A 13123-nucleotide genomic window follows, 5' to 3' on the forward strand; every position below is an offset into this window, starting at 1 on the left:
CGAGAAGTTTCCTAATTAGTAGAAGTTGTTGGAGAAGCGTCCTAGTTAGCGGAAGTAGCTCGAGAAGCTTCCTATTCAGTAGTATATATAGGAGTCGAGGCTGAAGGGTTCTTCAGTCTCGACAACACATCTCTTGGAGTTTTAGCTCACCTTTCTGGTGTTGTTCTTGTACTCATCTGTTTAATCTAGTTCTGCCACTTCTTCTTGAACTTCTTGTTAGATTTCAAGTCTGTATTTTGTGTCCGTGACAGTTTGTCGAGACTGCATTTTCACTGGTATCAGAGCTAGTTCCTTCTTGTTAGAGAGTGGATTACCCCTCTTCTTGAAGGTGTGCTAGTGTTTTAGAGGTTGCGGATTACCCTCCTCTAAACTGATATCTCTTCTTTCTCAATATTGGAGCCTTATTCTTCTTGGAGAGAGTGGATTACCCCTCATCTTGGAGTCTTAAGGCGTTTTAGAGGTTGCGGAGTACTCTCCTCTGAACCAATATTGTCCTCTTGTCAAAACTCTTTTTTCTTCTTTCTGAAGGTTAGCCGAAGGTTAAGACGTTAAAATGGCTGAAAGTTTGGAATCCAAACTAGACGCCATCATAAATGCTCTTGCCTCGTTGTCACATAGGACAACAGAGATCGAAGGAATCATGGTAGGACTCCATAACAATGGAGCATCTGGGATAGCGCCATCTAAAGCATATCAGTCTCAAACTTCTGCGCCAGAAGAAGCAGTTCTACCTCAATTTCAACAAGATCGAGTAGTCCTACAACGAAAGGAGCCTCGAGTTAGTCTTCCGGATAAGTTTGATGGAACTCGTTCCAAGTTTCGAGGTTTTGTCAACCAAATCAGGTTGATAACAATTTTACAGCCCGAACGTTATCCGACGGAAGAAGCGCGTGTTGGGCTTGTTGGAACCTTGCTTACAGCACAAGCTTTGTCTTGGTTTACTCCCTTGTTCGAGAAGCGATCGCCAATCCTGAGCAACTTTGAAACGTTCTTGGAGGCATTTGCAGAAGCATTTGGCGAGCATGATAAAGTTCGATGGGCTATAACAAAGATCCGATCGCTACGACAAGGAACAAGCTCTGCATCAGTCTATGCCTCGGATTTAAGACAATTGGCAAGTGACATTAATTGGGGTGAAGAGGCGTTGGTGAGTCAGTTTTATTGGGGCTTGAAAGATGGTGTGAAGGACTTGCTGTTATCTCTTCCTGATCCTCAAACGCTCAACGAAGCTATTAGCCAAGCTGTAAAGTGTGACAACCGCCTATTCCAGCGTCGCCAAGACCAACGTCCAAGACACCAAATGACTCGTTACGACGTGACTATGTCTGTAAATAGCTTAAACTCACATTCGGAGGCAACAGACATGCAAATCGACACGGCGCGTGTCCAATCTCTTACTCCAACAGAGAAGAAACGGCGTATGGAGGAAGGGTTATGTTTGTACTGTGGAGAAGAAGGTCACAAGGTTGGAAATTGCCCAAAGAAGCAAAATTGGCACCCTGTCAAGACTAGAAGTGCGATGATTCCGGAAAACGACGACGCCCAGCCACAGTAGGAACCGTGCGGCTGGACAATCTAATATCACGACAACAATCAGGTTCCTCCTTCTCTATCCAACCTGCCCGTTGTTTTACAATTCCTTTGTTTTTAGGCCCTCAAAAACAAAAAACTTTAGCTTTATTGGATTCGGGGGCATCTACTTGTTTTTTAGATGAAGAGTTTGCTAAACGCCACAAGATCCGTTTAGTACAGAAGTCCAAACCTGTTCACGTAGAGGTGATAGATGGACGACCCTTATTGTCAGGCAACGTTACCCACGAATCAGAACCTATAGAAGTGGTGTTTAAGGACCATAGTAGTCACGTTATTTTTAATATTATTAGAACCCCATCAAGCCCTGTTATCCTTGGTCTTCCTTGGTTAGAAGATCATAATCCGTCCATTGATTGGAGGCTACGAAGGATAACATTTCCTGAAAAAAATAATAATAAACCTGTTGGTAGAACCTACATGAAGAAATCCATGTTTATTGGAGCGAAAGCGTTCCTAAGATCGTCTAAGGAAGGCGCACCATTTGTCATTTATGCAGCTCCAACTAGCGGCGAGAATATCTCAACATCGAATATACTAGAGCAATATAGGGATTTTGAAGACGTGTTTCAGAAGAAGAACGCCGATATATTGCCGAAACATCGACCATATGATTGCGCCATAGACTTAGAGGAAGGAGCGCAACCACCTTTTGGTCCAATATACAACCTATCGCAGACGGAGTTGGCAGAATTGCGGAAGTACATCGATGAGAATCTAGCCAAGAATTTTATTTGACATTCAAAGTCGCCAACTGGAGCACCAATCCTATTCGTGAAGAAAAAGGATGGCTCACTGCGGATGTGCGTGGACTACCGAGGACTCAACAAGGTGACCAAGAAAAATCGCTATCCCTTACCTTTGATCTCCGGCCTCTTAGATCAACTTGGACGTGCAAGGATTTTTACAAAGATTGATTTAAGAGGAGCCTACAACCTTGTGCGAATCAAAGAAGGAGATGAATGGAAGACAGCCTTTCGTACAAGGTATGGCCATTTTGAGTACAATGTCATGCCTTTTGGTCTTACCAATGCTCCATCGGTCTTTCAGCATATGATGAACGACATCTTTCGGGAGTACCTCGATGACTTTGTTGTCATCTATCTGAATGATATTTTGATATTTTCCAAGAATGAAGAAGAACATGAGAAGCACGTTTGTTTGGTTCTTGAAAAACTACGCGAACAAGGACTCTACGCCAAGTTGGAGAAGTGTCAATTTCACCAGAATGAGATGGAATTTTTGGGCTTCATTGCGACTACAGAGGGCTTGAAGATGGATCCAAAAAAGGTAGAAGCAATTATATCTTGGGAAGTTCCGAAGATGGTTAGAGATGTTCAGTGTTTTCTTGGATTTGCTAACTTCTATCGGATCTTCATCAAGAATTATTCTCAAGTTGCTGCACCACTCACGCGTCTAACAAGCAAAGACAAGCTCGAATGGGGATCACAAGCAGCAAAAGCATTTCAAGATCTCAAGACGGCATTCACTACGGCTCCAATCTTGGTACACCCTGACTTTGCAAAGGCTTTCTATTTAGAGACCGATGCTTCAGATTTTGCTTTGGGAGCTGTGCTTTCACAGATGGGCATAGACAAGAAGCTTCACCCAGTTGCGTTCTATTCACGGAAGTTCTCTGCTGCTGAGATCAACTACGAGATCCACGACAAAGAGCTGCTTGCTATAGTGGATGCCTTCCAAGAGTGGCGTCACTTCCTCGAAGGAGCTGCACATCCAGTGACTGTTTATACGGACCACAAGAATTTGGAGTACTTCATGATAGCTCGAATTTTGAATCGTCGTCAAGCTCGATGGAATATGTCTCTATCACGATTTGACTTTATTATCACCTACCGCCCTAGAAAACAGCAAGGATTATCTGACGCATTATCGAGGAGATCGTATCTTGCGCCAAAGACTGGAGAAGCAGCGTTTGATCAACAATGTACAACATTGTTGAAACCAGAAAAATTCAGGATTTTTGCTACTGTTGCAACTATCGATGACGGCTTCCTCAGCGAGGTACGTACTGCGACCATTGAGGATTCTATAGCTCTTGACATCAAACAACGTGTCGATAATGACAAGTTTAAGGTGGAGGGAGATCTTCTGTATTTTGAGGAGCGGTTGTATATCCCGAAAGGACCAACTCGACTCCGAGTACTTCAATCTCGCCACGACTTTCCAGCTGCGGGACATTTTGGATTCAACAAGACTTTGGAGCTCATTTCACGAGATTTTTGGTGGCCCCAAATGTGGAAGGATGTGAAGGAATTTGTCCTTTCTTGTGATGTTTGTTCAAGATCCAAGATCCCTCGACATCGTCCGTATAGACTTCTCCAGCCATTGCCTATTCCGCACCGACCATGGTCTTTAGTTTCTATGGACTTCATTACGGACCTACCGCCATCGAATTCATTTGACAGCATCTTTGTTGTGGTGGATCGATTTACAAAGATGGCGCATTTCGTGCCTTGCAAGAAAACATCGTCAAGTGAAGACACCGCAAGACTCTTTCTTGATAACATATATCGTTATCATGGCCTACCAGTTGATATCGTGTCGGATCGAGGTACTCAGTTTGTATCCAAGTTTTGGAGGTCCCTCTTTGAGATATTGAAGGTGGATATTAAGCTCTCTTCGACTTTTCATCCTCAAACTGACGGTCAAACGGAGCGGGTGAATCAAGTTTTGGAGCAATATTTACGATGCAGCATCAACTATCAACAAGATGATTGGACTGCATATCTACCGCTTGCTGAGTTTGCATACAACAACACTCTTCATGCGTCAACTCAACAAACACCATTCTTCTCCAACTACGGATACCACCCCAAGCTCGATTTATTGAGTTCTTCAGCAAATAACAACCCAGGAGCTGAAGGATTTGTGAAGCAACTATCGGAGCTTCAAGCGACGTTGAAGCTTCAATTGCAATCTGCCCAAGAGAGTTACAAGGCATCTGCAGATAAATATCGAAATGAGGCGCCTACTTTTAAAGTTGGAAGTAAAGTATGGCTTCTTCGACGGAATATCAAGACCAAGCGGCCATGTGACAAATTGGACTATCGGAGATTAGGGCCATTTGTTATCGGGAAGCAGATCAATCCGGTGGCATATCGTCTGGAGTTACCAGCTACTATGAAGGTACATCCAGTCTTTCACGTGTCTTTGTTGGAACCTTATCGAGAGTCAGCTTTTCCCCAAAGAGTACAAAGTCCACCACTAAGTATCGAAATTGAAAACCATGAGGAATACGAGGTGGAAAAGGTACTAGATTCACGGCGTAATAGGAGAAAATTGGAGTATTTAGTGCATTGGAGTGGATACGACATCAATGAACGAACGTGGGAGCGTGCCGAAAATCTTGCCAATGCACCAAAAAAGGTACAAGAATTTCATCAATGATATCCTCATAAACCTAAGCCGATTCAACGATAGCTTCTTGCAGAAGCTTGCTCATCAAGTAGCATAAAAAGGGGGGAGGGCACCTCCAAAACCCATAGTTCGATAGTGTAGAACTTTGTTAGCAACTATAGTTTGCTCTCATCATTTTAGCCTTTGGACATGGATAGTCAAGATACTACACTTGTTATGTCATCTCAAGCGACTAGCTCACAAAGACGACCGCGAGATGAAGAACCGCCTACACCACGACGACGTCGGAGGATACCGAGTAACAGATCGCTAGTAATTGTATTTGAGGTCGAGCCTGCCTACGACGGTCAGCCAGAAGGTGTGTTTGGAGGACAGTTTCACAATGAAGACACAGAAGTCCACGCTTGGTCAGAGGTTGAAGGTGTTGGTCACTACCGTTGGCTCCAAGGGCCGATGAATCATTTGCCTCGCGAACAACAACTGGAATTCATAGCGGATGTGATGCGACAGATTTTCATTTTCTTGCGTTGGTATTGACTGATAACAACATTGCTTCTCGGAGACCTCGAAGTTAGAAGTAAAAAAATATACATTAGAAGATTCTTCGAATATTCTTCTAGAATATTCTCTAAAGATTCTCTAAAGATTCCTTTAGAAGGTTCTAGAAGATTCTTAGAATATTCCCTAAAGATTCTCTTAGAAGGTTCTAGAATATTCTGATAGATTCTAGGAAGTTGCTCGAGAAGTTTCCTAATTAGTAGAAGTTGTTGGAGAAGCGTCTTAGTTAGCGGAAGTAGCTCGAGAAGCTTCCTATTCAGTAGTATATATAGGAGTCGAGGCTGAAGGGTTCTTCAGTCTCGACAACACATCTCTTGGAGTTTTAGCTCACCTTTCTGGTTTTGTTCTTGTACTCATCTGTTTAATCTAGTTCTGCCACTTCTTCTTGAACTTCTTGTTAGATTTCAAGTCTATATTTTGTGTCCGTGACACAAGGACATGAATTTTAAAGAACCAAAAACTTAGTATTCTCTTGTATAACTCAAAAATAATAGATATTCACTCAAAACTAATATAGTATTGAAAAATGACTATTGCTAAAGACAAGAAGACCAGAAAGTCTTGAAATAAAACTAGGGATTAGAAAGGTGGTGACAAGAGTGAAGAAGGTTTCACTCTTGTCTCTATATGTACTATCTAACTAAAATCTATATGACAATATTCTATAGGATCTCCAACATATGTCAAATTTGTACGATATATGTCTTAACTTGCCAGACAAGTTTTCTATATATGCACTATATTGTTGATTGTACCAGAAGCTATCATGTGCGACACATGGCTAACTTGTTGGCCAAGTATCTAATCTTTCCATCACCTATAGATACATATAAAGGCAAAAACACGTCTAGGAAGCTTTTAAGGAGCTCTTCTACAAGATATTATCAAATTAACATATATTTATTTACTTCTATCTTTTCATATTATCTAGGTAACTATTCAAGTAAATATGTATGTATGTGCCATTATTCTCTCTTCTAGAGACGAGTACCACAAGGAATAGTGATCATATATATTAAAGAAATCCAAGATGCAACAAATTATATTTGCCACATATTTTGATCTTTGTTTTCTTTAAAGATAGTTGATAGGTCTTCTCAGCAATTAATAAAGTTCTATTCTAGGGTTGAAAGATCACCATGATATTTGATCATTATTGAGGCCTTTGTAACTTCTTTCAAACAAAATATTTGTAATACCATCAAAAGTTGTTCCTACCTTCAATAAAATCACCAAACATTAGAATTCTCTTCCAAAGTCATGATATCAAATGCATTGTATCTTGCCATCTATTCAAGAAAGAACATGTTGTTCTTAAATGCCTTCATCTCGATTATGTCATCTTAAAGGCTATTATAATTGCAATGTCTTGTGTAATCAGTCAGCAAACAATGGCTCTTGAGTTGAATCTATTGGTTGTTGGTTCTCCATCTCTTTAAGGCCGCAAATATACAAGAATTACAAATAAGGATAAAATGTCAAATGTAATCTTTTTTGAATTACAGTTCTTTTGTAAGAAAAATTTGTTATCCTTTACCTTGACTTTGATAGATGTTGTTGATGAAAAGCATCAACCTTCTTCATTGCATTTGGAAGTTTCTTTGATAGCTTTTATGTGCATTTACTAATATCATATCTAAATTAATGAATAAGATATTCTAACATATTTCAAGGTCACCTTCAATCTAAGACTTCTTCAATTTTTTACTCTTGGTTATTATCCAATTCTATAAGAGGAAGTGACATTTGTTATTTTTCTAATATATCTATTGTCTTGTATGGCTCAATAGGAGACACATGAAAACAAAATGGATCTTCATAGACTTCGATAAATACAATCAGTAAATAACTACATTAATCTATTCACATATACAAAATGGTCCAAATTTATGGTGATTCAACTTGTTATAGAGGAAAATAGTCTTGATATTATGACAAAGTAACCAAACCTTGACACAAACATGAAAATGAGATTGTTCCTTACAATAAACATCTACATAGATCTTTTGTCATTTTTTAACTTCTTTAAGTTGCGCCTTCATAGTTGTATGTGGCTCTGATAAAAAATTTGTCAAATCTTTTGCCACAAGATTATCAATTTGTCAAATCTTTTGTATCAAGTCATATATAATAAATGTAATTAGAAAAAAAAGTATATTAGATAAAGAGTTGTAATTTTTTAAGTAGAAGAATGTACTATATTATTATAAGCAAACTTTGTCAATGATAAAAGAATTATCCTATCATCTTATTATTAATTGATGATACATCTCAAATATTAATCTAGAACTTGATTTACTCATTCTATTTATCTATCAATTTAAAGATAGAAAGTTGAAGATAGTTTTATATCTATTTTTAAAATCTTGAAAAGAATTCTTCAAAATCTTGATACAAATTGTAACTCTTTATTTAATATAATATCACTTAATAATCTGTGCTAGTAATAGATGTTGTCAAAGAAAAGCTTAGTTGTTTCTTTATATATAATAGATTTTGTTTACAATACAAAATATATCATCTTGATGAAACAAACTTCTATCTCAAATGTAGAATAATAAGAGTCTAAGATTGAAAGATCTATGATAAAATCTATAGAAATAGGAAATTATAATTGTTTTGGAATATATGATGGCTAAGAAAGTCCATAAGATTGTTGATAAAGAGTTTCTGATCTTAAACAACTCTCACATGATTATACAAAGCTTTTAACTACCTTCCATGTTTGAAAGCACCAAAAATTTGTAGAAATTAGCTCTAAAGTTTTATTGTATCCAAAATATCCAATTGTTGAAAAGTCATAATAAGCTTGAAAAATATGCAATCATGTTTTGATTTTGAAAATATATAATTATTTCTCAAAATAAAATAGAATATTTTAAAACTTGAACTTAAAAGTATTATAAGCTTAGAAGAATTATTCTTTATATCATAAAAAAGAGGATTAGAAGACATATTCTTAAGAACATAAATCTCAAAGAAAGAAAACTCTCTATATTCTTATTTCACTTAAAAAGATTAAAAAGTCATTCAAAGATGATAATATATTAAACTAAAATAACTATTGTCAAAGATAAAAGACTAAAAAGTCTTAAAATAAGATTAACGATTAAAAAGGCATTGATAAGAATAAAGAAGGCTTCAATTTTACCTTCATATATACTATCTAATTAGGAGCTATATAACAATGTTCTATAAGACCTCCAATTCGTGTTGACTTTGCAAGATACATATCTTAACTTGCAAGGAAATTTTTCTATATATATTTTATATAATTAACTTATTTCTTAAGCTATCAACATGTATGATATATGATTAATTTACTAATCAAATTTTTAACCTACCAATTAACTACAAATATGTATAAAGATAAAATCATATCTATGAAGCTTTTAGAAGTTCTTTAGTAATAATTATGAAAATAATCTATTTTCACCTACTTCTACTTAATTATGTAATAATTATTGGAATAAATATATATATCCATGACATTAACTTTCCTTCTAGAATTAAGTTTTACAAGGAGCGGTTATCTTTTTTCATGGATCTTATTTTTTTCATCTTAGTATTAATAGATTTTGTCGATGAAAAGCCTCAACCTTCTTTGCTACATTTACAAGATTCTTTGCTGGCTCTCATATGTGTTCACTAATATCATATCTATACTAATGAATAAGATATTTTGATCTATTTTGGTACCACCTTGAATCTAAGACTTCTTCTATCTTGAATTCTTGATTATTATTCACTTCTATAGAATAAGGCGACATTTGTCATTTTTTTGAGATATTTATTATCTTATATGATACAAGAAGAGATACATGGAATATAGAATAGATCTTTAGAGACTCTTGTAGATATAATCAATAAGAAATAAGATTGATTTATTTATAAATAGAAAATGATATAATTCTATAATAGTCCAACTTGTCACAAGGATGAGTAGTCTTCATATTACAACAAAATAACCATATCTTATCACTTATGTTGAATTGTGGTTGTTCTTTGTGATATGCATATGCATTGGTCTTTTGTTGTTCTTGAGCTTTCTTTAATTCCACTTTCATTGTTACATGTAGCTTTGACAAAAAATTTGCCAAATCTTTTGCCACAAGATTATCAATTTTTGAAAAGTCAAAAGTATCAAGTCATGGATGATAATTAAATTTTTTTTTAAAAATATTGAATAGAAAAATATATTAATTTATTATATGCAAATTATATCAATCACAAAAGATTTGTCAAATCATTTTGATAATAATTGATGATATACTTCAAATATTGCTTCAAAATTTGATTCATCTATTTTGTTTGCCCATTAGTTTGATGATGAAAGATTGATGATACTTTTATATCTAATTTCAATATCTTAAAAAAGATTCTTCAAAATCTTGATATAAATTGTATCCCTCTATATGATATAATATCTTTCCATAATCTATGATAGCAATAAATATTTTCAAGAAAAAACTTAGCTATTTTTCACTTGAAATAGATTTTTTACATAGTAAAAAAATATATTATTTAAACGAAGCTTTGTTCTATCGTGAATATATAGTCATATGAACTTGAATTTGAATGATCCATAATAAAATCTAAAGAAATAAAAGACCATAATTGTTTTGATATATGCAATGGTTAAAAAAGTCTATAAGATTGATGACAAGGAGTTTTTGATCTTGAATAAATTTTAAATGATTATAGAAAGCTTTTTTAGCCTTCTACATTTGTAACTACCAAAAATCTTTAGATGTAAGTTTTAAAGTCTTATTATATCCAAAATATCCTACTACTGGAAAGTCATGATATACTTGAAAAACTTATAAACGTGTTTTTTTTTCTTGAACATATAAGAAACCTTCAAAATAGAGTAGGTTGTTCTTAAAATCAAACTTAAAAGTATCATGAGATTTAAAAGAAGTATTCTTCATATCATGAATAAAAAAATCAAAAGACATATTTGATTGAATTAATTTGACAAAGGTTGAATCGATAATTAATGTTGATTATATTTCTTGAAGAAGAATTTTCTTAGGATTTAAGATGAATATTCTTTATTGATCAAAAGTTACATCTTTTTCTTTTAATACAAAATAAGAACATGTAAAAAGTGCAAATAATAAATTTTATTATTTTTCAGTTTGATATATGATCTTAAAATCAAAGCTTGATAATGACAAGTTCCAACAAGCTTGGCAACAATTCAACATCCATGCTAACATGAAATACTCAAGGATTTTGTAATCTATATATATAGTGACTAGATTAGAAGGGCTTTCTAAATAATGATATTATTCCTAAAAAGAATCCATAATTGTAAGATATTTTTTATTGTAGATTTCATAATTGATCTCTATTGCTAAATATTTATTGGAATAAAAAACTACTAAATGGAATTTGTCAACTATTCTAATTTGTGACAACATTGCACTCAAAGCAAAGTCTGATACATCTATTTTTATAAAAAATTCCTTAAAAAAGTCAATACAATATAAGATTGGTACAAAAATAAATTTCTTCTTTAAAGCATCAAACAATGCTTTGGCTTCTTTATTCCACTCAAGTTTGGCTTTATAAGTCAAACATATAAATGAAGCTACAAGTTAAAAAAACGTTCTTGATAGAAATCTAATAATAATTGGCAAAGTCCAAAGGGCATTACATATCTTTTATTGTTCTTGGAATCTTTTATCTTTCATGACATTAATTCTTAGGATAGATTAGAATATTATTTAAATAAAAAATAATAAAATTATCAAAAAATTCATAAAAATCGTCATTTATGAGATGTTAAAAAGTAGTTGGTACATTTATGAATTCAAAAGACATGATATTACATTCACAATATCCATACCTAGTTTGCGAAGAAGACTTTCATTAATTTTCTTCTTTAATATTGACTAAATTATATATTCTTTATAGATCTATTTTGTGTAGATCTTTGCTTAATTTAATTAATCAAAAAGTCTTGAAATTAGAAGTAGAAGATATCTATTTTTAATAGTGATCTTATGAAGTCTTTAATAGTCTGTGCACATCTACAAAGATCCATCTTTTTTCTTCAGAAATAAGATAAGAATTCATATTGGAGATTTTGAATGGCCTATAAAATTCTTAGCCAAATTTTTGTCAATATATTCTTTGATTGCAGCCAACTCACTTTGTAATAAGCTGTAAATTAATTCAAATGGTAGTTGAGTTTTTTCTTGAAAATCAATTGAATTATTATAAGACTAATATTTTAAAAGAATATCTCCATTCTTCTTTTCAATAATGTCCTAAAAATCTTAATATTAGTTAAGAATACTATTTGATTTCTTTCCACCATAAAAAATCAACATAGCATATATAGCAAAAGATGGTCCTTCTTTTGTAACATGCATGAAAGCTCTTGTATCTATCAATAAAGGTTTTGATATACTAGACTTATATATTTTTACTTAATTTATGAAATTTTAGATTAAACTATAAGAAAAATTAAAATTCTTAGAAATCCAATCTATCTGAGAATTATACTTTTTTAAACATGATAATTCTAAAATAATTGGATTAAAAGAAGATATTATGATATTAAATATTATTATGCTATTATGATCTTAAATTGCTATCTTTTAAGAAAAAATTTCATAGGTAATATCTCTAGAAGACAACAAATGATCATCTATGATTTTTTCATGTATAGATTTAGTTTTCTTAACTAATGATATCTCTTCTTTGTTAACAAAGTCTTTATCTATAAAACAAATTGAGGCTCCTAAATTTAATAAGGCAAAGACTTTATAGTTTTTAAGTCTTAAATATATATTTATTGTGAAAAAAGCTAAAAAATTTCACAAGAGAATAAGACCTTTACTAAATATCATATATGCTTCTAACTACACAATTCCTATTATAACTAGAAAATTTTATTTTTTAATATATTGTCTTCTTTGGAAATCATTTTATTTATTTTAAAATTACATTGTTGTTTTGGACAATGTTGAGTAGTGTGCTTAGCTTCTCAATAATATAAGCACAAACCTTTTTGATAATGTCAAGTTTTTTCTTACTGAATAAGAAATTTAAAATATATTGTATCAATTTGTATTAATTTTGGCCCTTATAAATAGGTTTTTTGAAAGCTTAGGAACTACTATCATAATTTGAATTCTTTTTTTTTTCAACCAAATATTTATTCTTGGTGCCTTTCAAATAATTGATTGTTATATGTAATGGCTTAAGCAATAAATTATTCTAATAAATCTATTCTTAATATTTTTAATAATAAATCTTTGATGTTATCCTTCAATATGTATCGAAATTGTTTGATAAAAGCTTTGACATTCAAATTTATGTTACAATTGAGGTTTTGAAATTTAACAGCATATATGGTGGCTAGCCGTGATTTTTGTTATAAAGATAAGAACTTAGTCTTTGCTATTCTTTTTCAATTACTTTTCTTCAAGTAAGGTTGTAAATACTTTTTAGAATGAATTCAAATTATAAAAGAATTATAAATCATTTTTTATCAAAGATATAAACCAAAAGAAAGCACTTCCAAAAAAAGTATGCATATGAATCTAATTTGAGTAAATCCATCGAGATATTAAAAAGAATA

This window comes from Physcomitrium patens, chromosome 2, assembly GCF_059467195.1.
Source record: "Physcomitrium patens ecotype Gransden chromosome 2, ASM5946719v1, whole genome shotgun sequence".
Taxonomy (NCBI): domain Eukaryota; kingdom Viridiplantae; phylum Streptophyta; class Bryopsida; order Funariales; family Funariaceae; genus Physcomitrium; species Physcomitrium patens.